The sequence below is a fragment of the Phoca vitulina genome, unplaced genomic scaffold (assembly GCF_004348235.1).
Source record: "Phoca vitulina isolate PV1807 unplaced genomic scaffold, GSC_HSeal_1.0 scaffold25, whole genome shotgun sequence".
Lineage (NCBI taxonomy): Eukaryota > Metazoa > Chordata > Mammalia > Carnivora > Phocidae > Phoca > Phoca vitulina.
Window position 1 is genome coordinate 3486314 of NW_022589728.1, and position 15220 is coordinate 3501533.

A 15220-nucleotide genomic window follows, 5' to 3' on the forward strand; every position below is an offset into this window, starting at 1 on the left:
AGAAATGGAAAAATATTCCATGCTCATGGATCGGAAGAACAAATATTGTTAAAATGTCTATGCTACACATTCAATGCAATCCCTATCAAACTACCATCAACATTTTTCACAGGGCTGGGACAAATAATCCTAAAAATTGTATAGAACTGAATAGCCAGAGGAATGTTGAAAAAGAAAACCAAAGCTGGTGGCATCACAATTCCGGACTTCAAGCTCTATTACAAAGCTGTAATCATCAAGACATTATGGTACTGGAACAAAGATAGACACATAGATCACTGGAACAGATTAGAGACCCCAGATATGGACCCACAACTCTATGGTCAACTAATCTTCGACAAAGCAGGAAAGAATATCCAATGGAAAAAAGGACAGTCTCTTCAACAAATGGTGTTGGGGAAATTGGACAGCAACTTGTAGAAGAATTAAACTGGACCATTTCCTTACACCATACACAAAAATAAACTCAATGGGTGAAAGACCTAAATGTGAGACAGGAACACATCAGAATCCTAAAGAACACATTCAGCAACCTCTTCAACCTTGGCCACAGCAATTTCTTGCTAGACACATTTCCAAAGGCAAGGGGGAAAAAAAGCCAAAATGAACTACTGGGATTTCATCAGATAAAAAAATCTTCTGGAGAGCAAAGGAAACAGTTGACAAAACCAAAAGACAACCGACAGAATGGAAGAAGATATTTGCAAATGTTTTATCAGATAAAGGGCTAATATCCAAGATCTATAAAAAACTTATCAAACTCAACACCCAAAAAAAACAAAGAACCCAGTCAGGAAATGGGCAGAAGACATGAACAGGTGTTTCTCCAAAGAAGACATACAAATGGTCAACTAACACATGAAAAAATGTTCAACATCAGTTGGCATCAGGGAAATACAAATCAAAACCACAATGAGATACCACCTTACACTAGTCAGAATGGCTAAAATTAACAAGTCAGGAAACAACAAAAGTTGGCAAGGATGTGGAGAAAGGGGAACCCTCTTACACTGTTGGTGGGAATGCAAGCTAGTACAGCCATTCTGGAGAACAGTGTGGAGGTTCCTCAAAAAGTGAAAAATAGAGCTATTCGGGGCGCCTGGGTGGCTCAGTCGTTAAGCGTCTGCCTTCGGCTCAGGTCATGATCCCAGGGTCCTGGGATGGAGCCCCGCATCGGGCTCCCTGCTCCACGGGAAGCCTGCTTCTCCCTCTCCCACTCCCCCTGCTTGTGTTCCCTCTCTCGCTGTGTCTCTCTCTGTCAAATAAATAAATAAAATCTTTAAAAAAAAAAAAAAGAAAGAAAAATAGAGCTATTCTATGACCCCGCAATTGCACTAGTAGGTATTTACCCAAAGGATGCAAACATAGTGATCTGAAGGGGCACATGCACTTCGATGTTTATAGCAGCAGTGTCCACAATAGCCAACTGTGGAGACAGCCCAGATGTCCATCGACAGATGAATGGATAAAGAAGATGTGGTGTATATATAATGGAGTATTACCCAGCCATCAAAAAAAAAAAAAAAAAAAAATGAAATCTTGCCATTTGCAATGACGTGGATGAAACTAGAGGGTAATATGTTAAGTGAAATAAGTCAATCAGAAAGACAATTATCATATGATTTCACTCATATGTGGAATTTAAGAAACAAAACAGAGGATTGTAGGGTAAGGGAGGGAAAAATAAAACAAGACAAAATCAGAGAGAGAGACAAACCATAAGAGACTGTAAATCATAGGAAACAAACTGAGGGTTGCTGGAGGGAGGGGGGTGGGGGGATGGGATAACCGGGTGATCAGCAGGGAGAACATGTGATGTAATGAACACTGGGTGTTATATGCAACTGATGAATAACTGAACTCTAGCTCTGAAACTAATGATACACTATATGTTAATTAATAGAATTTAAATAAAATAAAATGAAAAAAAAAGAAACTGTGCATGAAAGAAGAGGGTAGAATGAAATGCATAGTGTTGAAAAAAAGTGAAACCCACAAATCTAATGTTCTGTATCCAGTGAAAGTATCTTTCAAAAGTGAAAAAGAAATTACTTCCTCGGAGAAACAAAAATTGAAGAAATTTGTTGCTTATATTTTATTTGTTTCTTCAGAAACAAGAAAATGGTATAGGGCAGAAATTTGGGTAATAAATAAAGACAGAAGAGCATTAGAAAAGAAGTAAATGAAGGTAAAAGAAAAGCTTTTATTTTGTAATTCTTAATGAAGTAACAGGTAATAGTATGTTCAAAATAATTATAGCAACAATTTATTCAGTGGATATAGCTAATGGATAAGTAAAATGAAGACAACAGGATGGAAGGGATGAAAGTGAAGAATTAGAAATGCTTCCTTACAAGGTACTTCTTCTACTCATAAACCAGTATAAAGTTATTTGAAATAGAACTGGGTTATATGTAAATGTATATTGCCAACCTAGGACAACTAATAATTTAAAAAAAGTATAATTGATATGCTAAAAAGAAGAAAAAATGGAATCATATAAAATATTCAATTAAAACCAAGAAAGCAAAAAAAAAAAAAAAAAAAGAGTAGAAGATAAAAATAAAAATAAGGAAAAAGGGACCCCAGATAACATGATGCTCAATGGTGAAAAGCTGAAAGCTTTTCATCTAAGATCAGGAAAAAGACAAAGGATGTCCATTCATTATTTTTATTCAATATAGTAGTAGGGTCCTAGCCACAGGAATTAGGCAAGAGAAGGAAATAAAAAATACTAAAATCAGAAAGAAAAAATAAAACTATCTCTATTTGCAGATGACATGGTATTATGTATATAAAAAATGTACAGAAATCTGTTGGAACTAATAAAAGAATTCAGAAAAATTTCAAGATACAAATTTAATATATAAAAAGTTGCATTTCCATGCATTAATAACAAACTATCAGAAACAGAAATTTAAAAAATAATTCCATGTATGATTACATCATAAAGAATAAGATACCTAGGAATATATTTATTTATTTATTTATTTATTTATTTATTTATTTATTTTTTTAAAAGATTTTATTTATTTATTTGAGAGAGAGAGAATGAGAGAGAGCACATGAGAGGGGGGAGGGTCAGAGGGAGAAGCAGACCCCCCGCCGAGCAGGGAGCCCAATGCGGGACTCGATCCAGGGACTCCAGGATCATGACCTGAGCCGAAGGCAGTCGCTTAACCAACTCAGCCACCCAGGCGCCCCCTAGGAATATATTTAACCAAGGAGGTGAAAGATCTCTACACTGAACATTTTAAGACATTGATAAAAGAAAGAGAAGAAGACACAATAAGTAGAAAAATATCCTGTGTGAACATGGGACTGGAAAAACTAAGATTGTTAGAATCTATTTAACTGAAAGCAATTTGTGGATTCAATGCAATCACTATCAAATTTCAAATGACATTTTTCATAGAAATAGAACAAACAACCTTAAAATTTCTATGGAACAACAAAAGACCATGAATAGTCAAAGCAGTCCTAAGAAAAAAGAACAAAGCTGGAAGCATCATGCTTCCTGATATCAAACTATATTATAAAACTCTAGTAATCAAAACAATATGGTATTGCAAAAAACAGATACATAGAATACAGAGCCCAGAAATAGACCCTTGTAGAAATAGACCCTTGTGTACATGATCGATTAATTTATGACAAAGTAGCCAACAGTATAAATGGGGAAAGTATAGTCTCATCAATAAATGATGTTGGGAAAACTGGATAGCCACATGCAACTTTATACTTACAGAATGATAAATTAAATGGGCAAATTTCTAGAAGGAAACAAAATACCACACTAACTCATTAAGAAATATTAGAACAGGCCTATAGATATTAAAGAGATTAAATTGGTAATTCAAAAGCTTTCTTAGAAATAAAAAGCCCAGGATCAGATGGCATTACTGATAAATTCTATCAAACTTTTAAGGAAGAATTAATACCAGTCTTTCATATATAATTCTAATAAATTGAAAAGGAGTCAATACTTCCTAACTCATCCTCTGTGGCCAATATTACCATAATATTAAAATGCATATTTATGAAACAATTTCCAAAAACACTAGAAAACTTGACCTAGCAACACATAAAAACATTATACACCAAACCCTGCAGTGTGTATCACTAGAATGAAAGACAGCTTAACATAAGAAAAAAATCAACTAATGTAAAATCTTATGTTATTAAAGTAACTTAAAATGTGATTATCTCAATAATGCAGAAAAAATCTTTTGGCAAAATATAACACCATTTCATAATGAAAATACTCAACAGACTAGAAAGAAGGCAACTCCCTCGTTCTGATAAAGAGCAGCTTTGAAAAACCCTCAGCAGGCAGTATTCTTAATAATTAAAGACTAAAGACTTTCTTGGTAAGTTCTGAAACAAAAGTACTTTTGTTTTTGCCCCTTCTATTCATCTGTGACAGAAAGTTCTAGTAGCACAATTAGGCAAGAAAATGGAATAACAGGCATCCATATTGGAAGAAATAAATAAAACTATATTTATTTGTAAATGGCATGGTCTTCTAGGTAGAAGATTCTATAAAATCCCCACACAAAAAAATAGAGCTAATAAACCAGTTAAAAAGAGTTGCAACTACAACAACAGCATAAAATGAGTTATATTTTTATAAACTAGCAATAGTTTTTTAAGGAAATCAAGGAAACAATTCCTTTTGCATTAGCATTGAAAATAATAAAACAAATTCATTTAGAATAAATTTAACAAAAGCAGAACAAAACATGTACAATGAAAACCACAACATTGTTGTAGGAAGTTAAAGACTTAAATAATTAGAAAGACATTACATTTTCACTGATTGTAGGACAATATTATTAAGAGAATTGTACTTTACAAATTGATCTATAGATTACATGTAATCCCTGTTAACACCACAATTGGCTTTCTTGCAAAAATTGATGAGCAACTGGTTCTAATATTTATATAGAATTTCTAAGGACTGAAGTTATCAAATCCAATCTTGAAATAGAAGAATAAAGTTAAAAGACTCACACTTTTAGATTTCAATACTTACTTCAAAGCTACAGTAACCAGGAAGTGTGATGGGGTTATAAGGAAAGACATAAACAAAAGAATGTAATTAAGATTCCAGAAATAAACCCTTACATTTGTAGCAAATGTATTTTCAACAAAAATGCTAAAAGAATTGGGTAGCAAAAGTAGTCTTTTCAACAACTTGTTGTGGGACAACTGGATGTACACAGACAAAATAATCAAGTATCACTTTATCACACCATAAATAATAATTAGCTTAAAATGGATTATATGTCTAAATATATGAGCTAAAACTATAAAAGTCTTAGAATAGAACACTGAAGTAAGTCTTTATGAAATTTGGTTAGGCAATGGTTTCTTATGATAGGAAACAAAAGCTCAAGTAACAAATAAAAAACACATAAATTAGTAAAATTAATAAATTTGGTGCTACATATGGTGCCACTAAGAAAAGTGAAAGACAACACACAGAATGAAGCAAAAGATTTCAAACTATGATAAAGAAATTGTATCCAGAACGTATAAAAACTCCTATGTCTCAGTAATAAAAAGACAAATGACCCAATTAAAAAATGGGTGAAGCATTTGAATAAATGTTTCTCTAATGATGGTATGTAATTGGACAATCAACATATGAAAACACATTTAACATTATTAGGGAAATTAAAGTCAAACCACTAGGATTGCTGTACTCAAAAAGATACTATTTAGTGCTAAATGTGAGGATAAGAAGGAATTGGAATGCTCATGCATTGCTGTTGGGAATGTAAAATAGTGTAGTCAAATGGAAAGACAATTTAGCAGTCCCTAAAAATGTTAAACACTAAGTTGCTTTATGAATTAGCAAGGCATATTCAATATTCAAAAATCAAACTGTGTAATCTGCCATATTAATGGGCTAAAGAAGAAAATATATAGTCCTATCAATTGATGCAGAAACCACAGTTGACAAAATCCAACACTCATTCATGACAAGACTGTCAACAGTTTAAGAATAAATGGAAAGAAAGCAACTCATCTTGAGAGAGAACATCTACAAAAACCACACAGCTAACATGGTATGTATAGTGGTAGAATAAATGCTTTCCCAGTATTTATGAACAAGGCAAGAATATTCACTCTCATTCTTACTCAAAACAGTACTGGAAAGTAAATGTCATACATTGTGGAAATGAAAAAATAAAACTATACCTATTTAGGGGCGCATGGGTGGCTTAGTCATTAAGTGTCTGCCTTCTGCTCAGGTCATGATCCTGGGGTCCTGGGATTGAGCCCCACATTAAGCTCTCTGCTCAGCGGGGAGCCTACTTCTCCCTCTCCCACTCCCCCTGCTTGTGTTGCCTCTCTTGCTGTCTCTCTCTCTGTCAAATAAATAAATAAAATCTTTAAAAAAAAAACCAAACCTATACCTATTTGCCAAAGACATAATTAAAAAAATCAAAATGTATCTGCAGAAAACTCCTAGAAATAATGTATGAGTTGAGCGAGATTATAGGATACAAGATCAATACAGAAAATTCATTTGCATTTCCACATACTAACAATAAACATGAGGAAACAAAAATTAAAAAACACAGTACATTCAAAATCTTGGCAGAAGTAAATATTTTGGTAAAAATTTAACAAAACATGTACAGGATCTGTATGCTGGAAGTGAGAAAATGTTGCTGATTCAAATCAAAGAAGATTTAAACATATGGAGAGAAATAATATGTTCAAGCATTCATGGACTCCATGATTATGGAAGACTCATCATAGTAAAGAGGTCGGTTCTCACCCAAGTTGACCTATAGATTGAATGTGAAATACTAGCAATTGTTTTTGTAATTTGGCTTGATTTATTGTATTTTTTGTATTTTTTTTACATTTTTTAATTTTATTATGTTATTTTAATCACCATATTAGTTTCCACCAATCATTAGTTTTTGATGTAGTGTTCCATGATTCATTGTTTGTGTATAACACCCAGTGCTCCATTCAGTACTTGCCCTCTTTAATACCCATCACCAGGCTAACCCATTCCCCCACCCCCTCCCCTCTAGAACCCTCAGTTTGCCTCTCAGAGTCCATAGTCTCTCATGGTTTGTCTCCCCCTCCGATTTCCCCCCTTCATTTTTCCCTTCCTACTATCTTCTTTTTTTTTTTTAAACATATAATGTATTATTTGTTTCAGAGGTACAGGTCTGTGATTCATCAGTCTTACACAGTTCACAGCACTCACCATAGCACATACCCTCCCCAATGTCTATCACCCAGCCACCCCATCCCTCCCCGCCCCACCACTCTAGCAACCCTCAGTTTGTTTCCTGAGATTAAGAATTCCTCGTATCAGTGAGATCATATGATACATGTCTTTCTCTGATTGACTTATTTCGCTCAGCATAATACCCTCCAGTTCCAACCACGTTGTTGCAATGGCAAGATTTCATTCCTTTTGATGGCTGCATAATATTCCATTGTGTGTGTGTGTGTGTGTGTGTGTGTGTGTGTGTGTGTGTATACACACCACATACTAGCAATTTTTTATAGACAGATGAGAATATTCTAAAGCAAAAGCTCTGGTGCTAGAATAGCCAAAGTAATCATTAAATGCATGAGCATTCCAATTCCTTCACATCTTCATAGTCAGCTGTGTGCTTTTTGTAGATCAAGATGAGTTAGCTTCCATTTATTCTAAAATTGTTGAAAGTTTTGTCAGAAACTAATACAATATGGGTTGTAATATTGTACTAGTTTTCCAAGTTTTTACCATTGAAGGAGAGTGTGTAAAGGGTACATAGGATCTGTCTGTGTTAACTCTTACAAGTGCATGTCAATCAAAATTTACTCAAAAAGTTTTTTGAGAAGAAAAAAACATTATGTACAGGCAAAATTACATTTGAATATTCTCCATTGTGTTCTTAAAATATGGTGCTCATATTTATGTACACAGTTCTGTACTACAAATACGTATAATAGGCATGTGTAAACTTTTAGTATTTTACCATGTATAATAGCTTCCATGTTGCAAACCAGAATCTGACACAGGCAAAAAAAAAAAAAAAGAAGAAGAAGAAGAAGAAGAAGAAGAAGAAGAAGAAGAATAAGAAAAATAACATACACACACACACACAGACACACACAGACAAACACACACACACACACACACATATAGTTTTTGCCTTCAAGGATTCTGTAAGCTGGTAAGATAATGAGGCACATAGAAATGACTGTGGTACAAGGCATTATGTGGTAAGCTACATAAAAGACATACGCACATTTACCATGTGAGCAGGGAAGGGAGCTAGCAATGCTTTTTGGAAAAGTCCATGGAACACAGGCATTTTGCGGTAATCTTTAAGGATAAGACAATTTTTATAAATATAAATTAGTAGTAGGGATAAAATAAGGGTGACAGAAATAGCTTAAACAAGGATATAAAGGCATGAAACATGAGATGGCAAAATATAAACAACCCATTTCTACCAGATCAATAACGATATGTGATGATGTTGTCAGGGAAAAAAAAAAAATCAGAGCCAGATTTTAGAAGGCCTTGAATGCCAGGTTAAGAATTTTATATTCGTCCTATAGGTGGTTAGAGTCATTTAAGATTTTTCAATAAGACTACACAGATATAAACTAAGCAGTCTGATAAAAAAACTTGCATATATGTGAAAATTTTCCATTTTATCCTAAATAAAAAACAAACAAAATGAAACAAGAAATATGAAAAGGAAAAGTTATTTTAACAAATAACTCTGTCATCTTGTGAATTAAAAACCAAAAGTCTTCTATGATTGGGGTAAAAAGAGGTCTTCTGTAATTAGGCTATTGAAATATTGCAGGCCAGAGGAACTGAGATTTGCATGGTCTTTGAAAGAACTGAATTGAAGAAATTGTGAAAGATGAAATGCAATGGGGTCACTTATGTCAAGGGATTTGAAATGGAGCCAGGAAGCCATCGAGGAGATGAGCCTTATGCACATCCCCACTGGTGAAACCATGAACTTTTGAACTCAGCCAAACCACAGATGTTTCAAGGACTCTGCCTGAAAAACTTGCAACTTGCTATAGTAACAGGATTTTTCATAGTGATAGCCCTAGCAACCAATTATGTTTAGCCAAGATTAGTTTTTTACTGCCAACACCAATCAAAATTTCTTTGTACATGACATATACAAGCATTTCCTTTTGTCTTTAAAATCACTAACCCCAAATGAATGCTTTTGTTTTATTTCAGTTCTACCTCTTTTCTCAGCTAAGATGGATTCAAGAGCCCTTCTGTCCTGTAAGCTCAATGAGGGAAGGACTCATAGTCTCTGTTCAGGGCTTTAGGCTCAGCATTTTGCATGGTGTTTGGAACGGAACAACAGATCAGTATGTATTTTATTTATTTATTATTTTTTAAAGATTTATTTATTAATTTGAGAGAGAGAGAGTGTGGGCAGGGGAAGGGGCAGAGGCAGAGGGTGAGAGAGAACCTCAAGCAGACTCCCCACAGAGTGCAGAGCCTGTTGTCGTCGCGAGGCTCGATCTCATGACTCTAAGATGGTGAACTGAGCCCAAATTAAGAGTCGGCTGCTTAACTGACTGAGCCCCCTGGGTGCCCCTCAATATGTATTTTAAACGATTTATGCATGCTCACATACATTAAACAGAATCACTAGGCTTAGTGGATATTGATTCTGTGTGTCAAAGAGAAAGGGAAGTCGTAAAAGCAAAGCTGTTGAGGCACCGGTGTCCGTGCCCTGTGAAATATGAGACAATCACAGCTCAGCTGTCTGCAGCGCCTTTGGGCATAGTTGGAATAAGGTGAAAGTTACTCTAAATATGCTCTTGCTGCCTCTGTTACTGCTACTTAGAAACACTCAGTCAGAGTCAGAGAAATAGATGAACCAGGTTATTTTTTCTGAGGGAAAACATGAGATACTATGTACCAAATTCAAATCAACAATGAGTGCTTTGAGGTTGGATGATTAAATGGAATAACAATATCCCTGGCAAACATGATTTGAGGTAAGATTATAGAAGCATGTGAAAAATGGAAAGTATTAAAAATGTGTTCGTTTTTGGTATTTCATCCCTAACCCTTTCTGAAGATGCATTATTATGCCAACAAACTAAGAATAATGATGGCGACATTTACTGAACAAGTACAAACAGTATAACTTTCCATTTTAATGCTCCATATTTCTCATGTTTATCTGGAACTCGGAAATTTTTTACGTCCAAATTCATAGCGTTTTTCTTTTTCATTTCTTTTTAAAATAACAAATACTTTTGGCATCTGCTTAAAGTTTGAAGATCTAGGAGGCTTTCTGGTAATGAATAGGTGGTGACATCATTTTAATCAGCTCTAAATGAGCTGTTTCTGTTACTGATTATATTTACATGGGTTTGTTTTATACCTACATAGATTCTTATAGCAATTTGCTTTCCAAGAATTAAATTGCAGGCTAAAAATTTAAGGTATAATACAGTTTTCTTTCATCAGGATGATTCAAATGAGCTTAATTAGGGAGTTTGCTAGCCTATTTGTACTTGAGTTTACTTTCTAAACATTTTGACTTGGAAAATCCTGTAGTGAAGATTCTTTGGGGAGCTGCTTGTGTTTAAGTTAAGGTATATACTATGCATACTCAGCTATAATAGTATCTATTTGTCAATTAATTGCTGATTGTTGTGGCTTTCTCAAACATTCACTTGGCTAGTTTGTATTACATTTCCCTGAATTCTCACTCTGTATAATTCTGGTTAGGGTGGGCAGTAAAGAATATCCTTATGCAAGATTTGAGGGGCAGAGGTGAAGCAAGGACTTCTGTGTAGCTCCCACATACATTCGTTTCCCTGCTGGCTGGGCTTGCTGGCCTGAATTACTGGCCAGGCTTGTGACTGACGTCTTCCCCTGAATCCTTTAGCATCTTTGTTCCCTTGGCCAGGTGTGTACACTGAGTTCTGTAACAAAGAGCTTGGACTTCTGCAAGGCCCCCATACTGTTAAGATCCTGCATAATAAGAACCCAGAGGGAAAAGCAACTATAACTGTGACAACAAAATGATACATAGTATGTTAAATTGTTAAGTGTTGTAGAGAAAACATTGATCAGTGTTATGAGGATAGGAAGTGCTGAAAGGGGATAGATGCACATTTCAATTTCAAACAGAAAGGTCAGTGTGGGTCTCCTGGAGATGACATTTAAACAAAAACTTGAAGCAAGTGAGAGGATTAACAACATCAATGAAGAATATTTTATATCCTGGAAACAGCCATGCCGAGGCCCTACAGTGAGTTCATGACTGATATGGCTGAGCCATGGCAAGGAAGCCAGAATGGTTGGAATGAAGGGAGAAAGGGAGAAGATGAGAAAGGAAGTCAGAGATTTAATGGAGAAATACCAGGAAGACTCTTATCTGAAGACTAGGCATCTTCTACTAGGGATTGGGCTTATAGTGGAGTGAGGTGGGAACCATCTTTGGGTTTGAACTGAGGATTGACATGGTCAGACCAAAACATTTTTGGAAATTCATCCCACCTGCTGCAGGAAAAATCGACATTAGTGGCTAAAGTCAAGTCCTAAAGACGAGTAAGAGACATAGAGTACCCATGTGAACATTATGATGGTTCCTGACAAGGGAGATTACAGAGGAGGTGGTGGGAAAAGTTAGTATATGGATGTACTTTACAGTAGAGTCAACAGCATTCCCTGATGGATTAGATGTGAAGTTGACTAAGAGAGACAAGTCATGGATTACCCCATAGCTGGAGCCCTGTGAATCAGGAAGGACTGAGTTGCTATCCCTGGAGATGAGGAAGGCTCTGGGTGTAACCTATTTTGGGGGTAATATCAGGGGTTTATTTTTTGACGGGTTGAATTGAAAATGCTATTAGATATCCAAAGTAAAATTGCTAATAGGAGTGGAATATAATTTTTCAAAGGGTACTAATGAGTTTGAATAGCTGCCTGTTGGAGAATCAGAATACAAAGAGATTCCGAGAACCCTTTGATAAAAAGCCTTTTAGATTTTGTTTAAGGAAAAGTGTCTATCAGTTGCCTGGTCAAAGCATCCTCTGGCAAATATAGGTAAGTAATCTCTTATTAATTCATGAAGTTGTTCCATGGAACAATTTGGCAAGTGATGATAACTGATACCACATATTTTTTTGATACCATATATTTTATATATATGATAAGCCAAGCAAATTTAGGGAAATCCAGATTTACAAAATTAATACCGAACCATTATATGTTGGAAAGTATTATTTAAAGAATTCACAAGCCCTGATGTATGAAAGGTGTTTTCATGATTAAAAAAATCTTCTCAAGAATATATCTATTGAGTGTAGAAAAGTATCCCTGTGTCTTATATTAATGTTTTCTTAGTAGACCCATGTGGTGTGGGATCAGATTTGGTGATATCTCACTATCATTTTCCTTCTTCTCTCCTCCTTTTTCTCTCCTCCTGAACCATGCATACAGGGAAAACTCATCCAGTCATTAAACCAATAATGATTGCTAGCCATTGCTCTAGAGGCTGATGTTGGACAAGGAACAGAGAATAGCAGTGTGCCTACGAGTTTACACACCAGTGAGAAGAGATTGATAATAAACACCTAAGCTAGTAACAAAATAGACTGTGATATTTGCTGTAAAATAAAATAAAGTGGGTAACAAGGTAGAGTTTAACAGTAGAGATATGCCAATTTATGTAGGGAAAACCAAGGATATCCTAGTTCTATAAAGACAAAAAAATTATCATGAAAGGGTAACAAGTAGTCCTCCACAAGCTATCTGGTCATTGGCCAAATGGGAAAAAAGGATGGAAAAAGGCATGGTTCCCTTAGCCAGACTTTTCTGAGTTCTCCTGACATGTTTAGAGAAAGATTGAGCAGATAGTACAGAAAAGTTTCCACACACTCCCTCTGCACATAGTTTATCTTCCTATTAGCCACTTGTAAGATTAGTGGAATACATTTGTTATAATCAGTGAACCAATATATTAACTAAAATCCATAGTTTACACTAAGGTCGACATTTTGTGTTGTACAGGTCTGTGGGTTTTGACAAATGCATAATATCATCTATGTATCATTACAGCATCATGAAGAATAGTTTCAGCACTCTAAAAATCAACTGTGCTTCACCTCTTCAATCCCAGCCATCTCCAAAATCCCTGGCAAGCATTGATCTTTTATTGTCTCTATAGTTTTGCTTTTTCCAGAATTTTATATAGTTGGAATCATAATGTAACTTTTTAAGATTGTTTTCTTTCACTTATATGCATTTAACATTCCCCATGTCTTTTTTGTAAATTGATGTCTCATTTTTTTTTAATTGCTGAATGATATTCCATTGTATGGATATACCATGATTTGTTTACCAACTTACCTAGAAGGGCATGTTGGTTGCCTCTAGTTTGTGATTATTATGCACAAAGCTGTCATAAACATTTGTGTGCAGTTCTTTGTGTAATTATGTTTTCAAATCAGTCGGGTAATGCTATAGGAATAGGCTTGGTCAATCGCGTGGTAACACTATACTTAGATTTGTAAGAAACTTCAAAACTGTCTTCCAAAGTGGCTGTACCATTGTACTTTCCCACTGGCATGAATGAAAGTTCCTGGTACTCTATCTACATCCTCACCAGAATGTTTTATTGTCAGGTGTTTTTAAAATTTTATCTTTTCTAATAGATGTGTAGTGGTGTCTCATTCTGCATTTAATTTGCATTCCCTGTTTTAGGGCTTTCTATCCACCGATCTCTGTGTCTATTCTTGCACCACTATCACATACAACTTTATAGTAAATCATGAAGTCAGATAGTGTGAGTTGCCCAACTTGTTCTTTAGTGTTGTTTTGGCTATTCTGGGTCTTTTGTCTTTTCATGTAAACTTTAGAATCAGCATGTCTATATCCACAAAATATCTTGTAATTTTGATTGGGATTGCAATGAATCTACAGATCAAACTGGGTAGACCTGTCATCCTAACAATTCTGTCTTCCAAAAGTGTTGAAGTGGTTTATAAATGTTAATTAGATCCAGTTGATTGATGGTGCTCTTCAGTTCACACATGTCCTTATAACTGTCTGCCTCCTGTATGTGTCCATTTCCGACACAGTGGTGTTGAAATCTGATAGAGGGATGTTGAAGTATTCAACTATAGTAGTGGATTCATCTATTTCTTCTAGTAGTTCTATCAATTTATACCTCATCTATTTTGACACTATTGTTAGATGCATACACATTAAATGTTGTAATGTCTTTTTGGAGAACTGATCACTTTATAATTATTCAGTTCTTTTCTTCATCACTGATAATATTCCTTGTTCTGAAGTCTAATTTGATATTAATATAGTTACTCTAGCTTTCTTTGGATTAGTGTTAACAGATATATCTTTCTCCATCCTTTTACTCTATGTTTTCTTTTTAAAGGGAGCTTCTTGTTAACAACATATTTTTTTTAATCCACTCTGACAGTGTTTGTCTTTGAATTGGTGTATTTAGATCATTGATGTTTAAAATGATTATATAGTTGGATTAAATTCTACAATATTTGTAACTCTTTTCTATTTGTTATACTTGTTCTTTTATTTTTTTATTCTTCCCTTTTTCTGCTTTCTGTTATTAAGTTATTCTATTAAATTCTATTTTTTTCTCCTAGCATATCAGTTATAATCTTAAAAAAATTTTCATAGTGCTTGTTCTAGAGTTTGCAATATGCAATTATGAGTGATCTAAGTCCACTTTATTTTTTCAATTTTTTAAAAAGATTTTATTTATTCATTTGACACAGAGAGAGAACAAGCAGGGGGAGCAGCAGGGGCAGAGGGAGAGGGAGAAGCAGGCTTCCTGCTGAACAAGGAGCCTGATGTGGGGCTCGATCCCAGGATCCTGGGACCATGACTTGAGCCAAAGGCAGATGCTTAACCGACTGAGCCACCCAGGTGCCCCTAAGTCCACTTTCAAATATTACCATAACACTTCACAAGTAGTGCAGGTACCTCATAACCCTTACAACAGAGTACTTACAAGTCCTCACTTTCTTTGTTATGACATTGCTCTCATTCATTTATCCATGTGCTATAATCACCCAGTACATGGTTGCTATTATTACTTTGTACAGTTACCTATTAGATCAATTTGGAACTTTATGAAAAATAAAATACTTTATCTTTTTTCTTTCTTTCTTTCTTTCTTTCTTTCTTTCTTTCTTTCTTTCTTTC

General features: G+C 34.9%; 1 protein-coding gene across 7 annotated transcripts in view; it reads left to right on the top strand.

Annotated features, from left to right (window-relative positions):
- SNTG1 (syntrophin gamma 1) overlaps window positions 1-15220 on the top strand; it is a 907627-nt gene that overhangs the window by 387960 nt on the left and 504447 nt on the right. The window contains exon 1 of one of the 7 annotated variants that reach the window (XM_032421887.1): window positions 7480-9375. The exons of the other annotated variants lie outside the window; for them this stretch is intronic. The gene's annotated coding sequence lies outside the window, so the exon portion shown is untranslated. Of the gene's footprint in view, window positions 1-7479; window positions 9376-15220 lie in introns of those variants that run through there. 7 annotated transcript variants of the gene reach the window in all.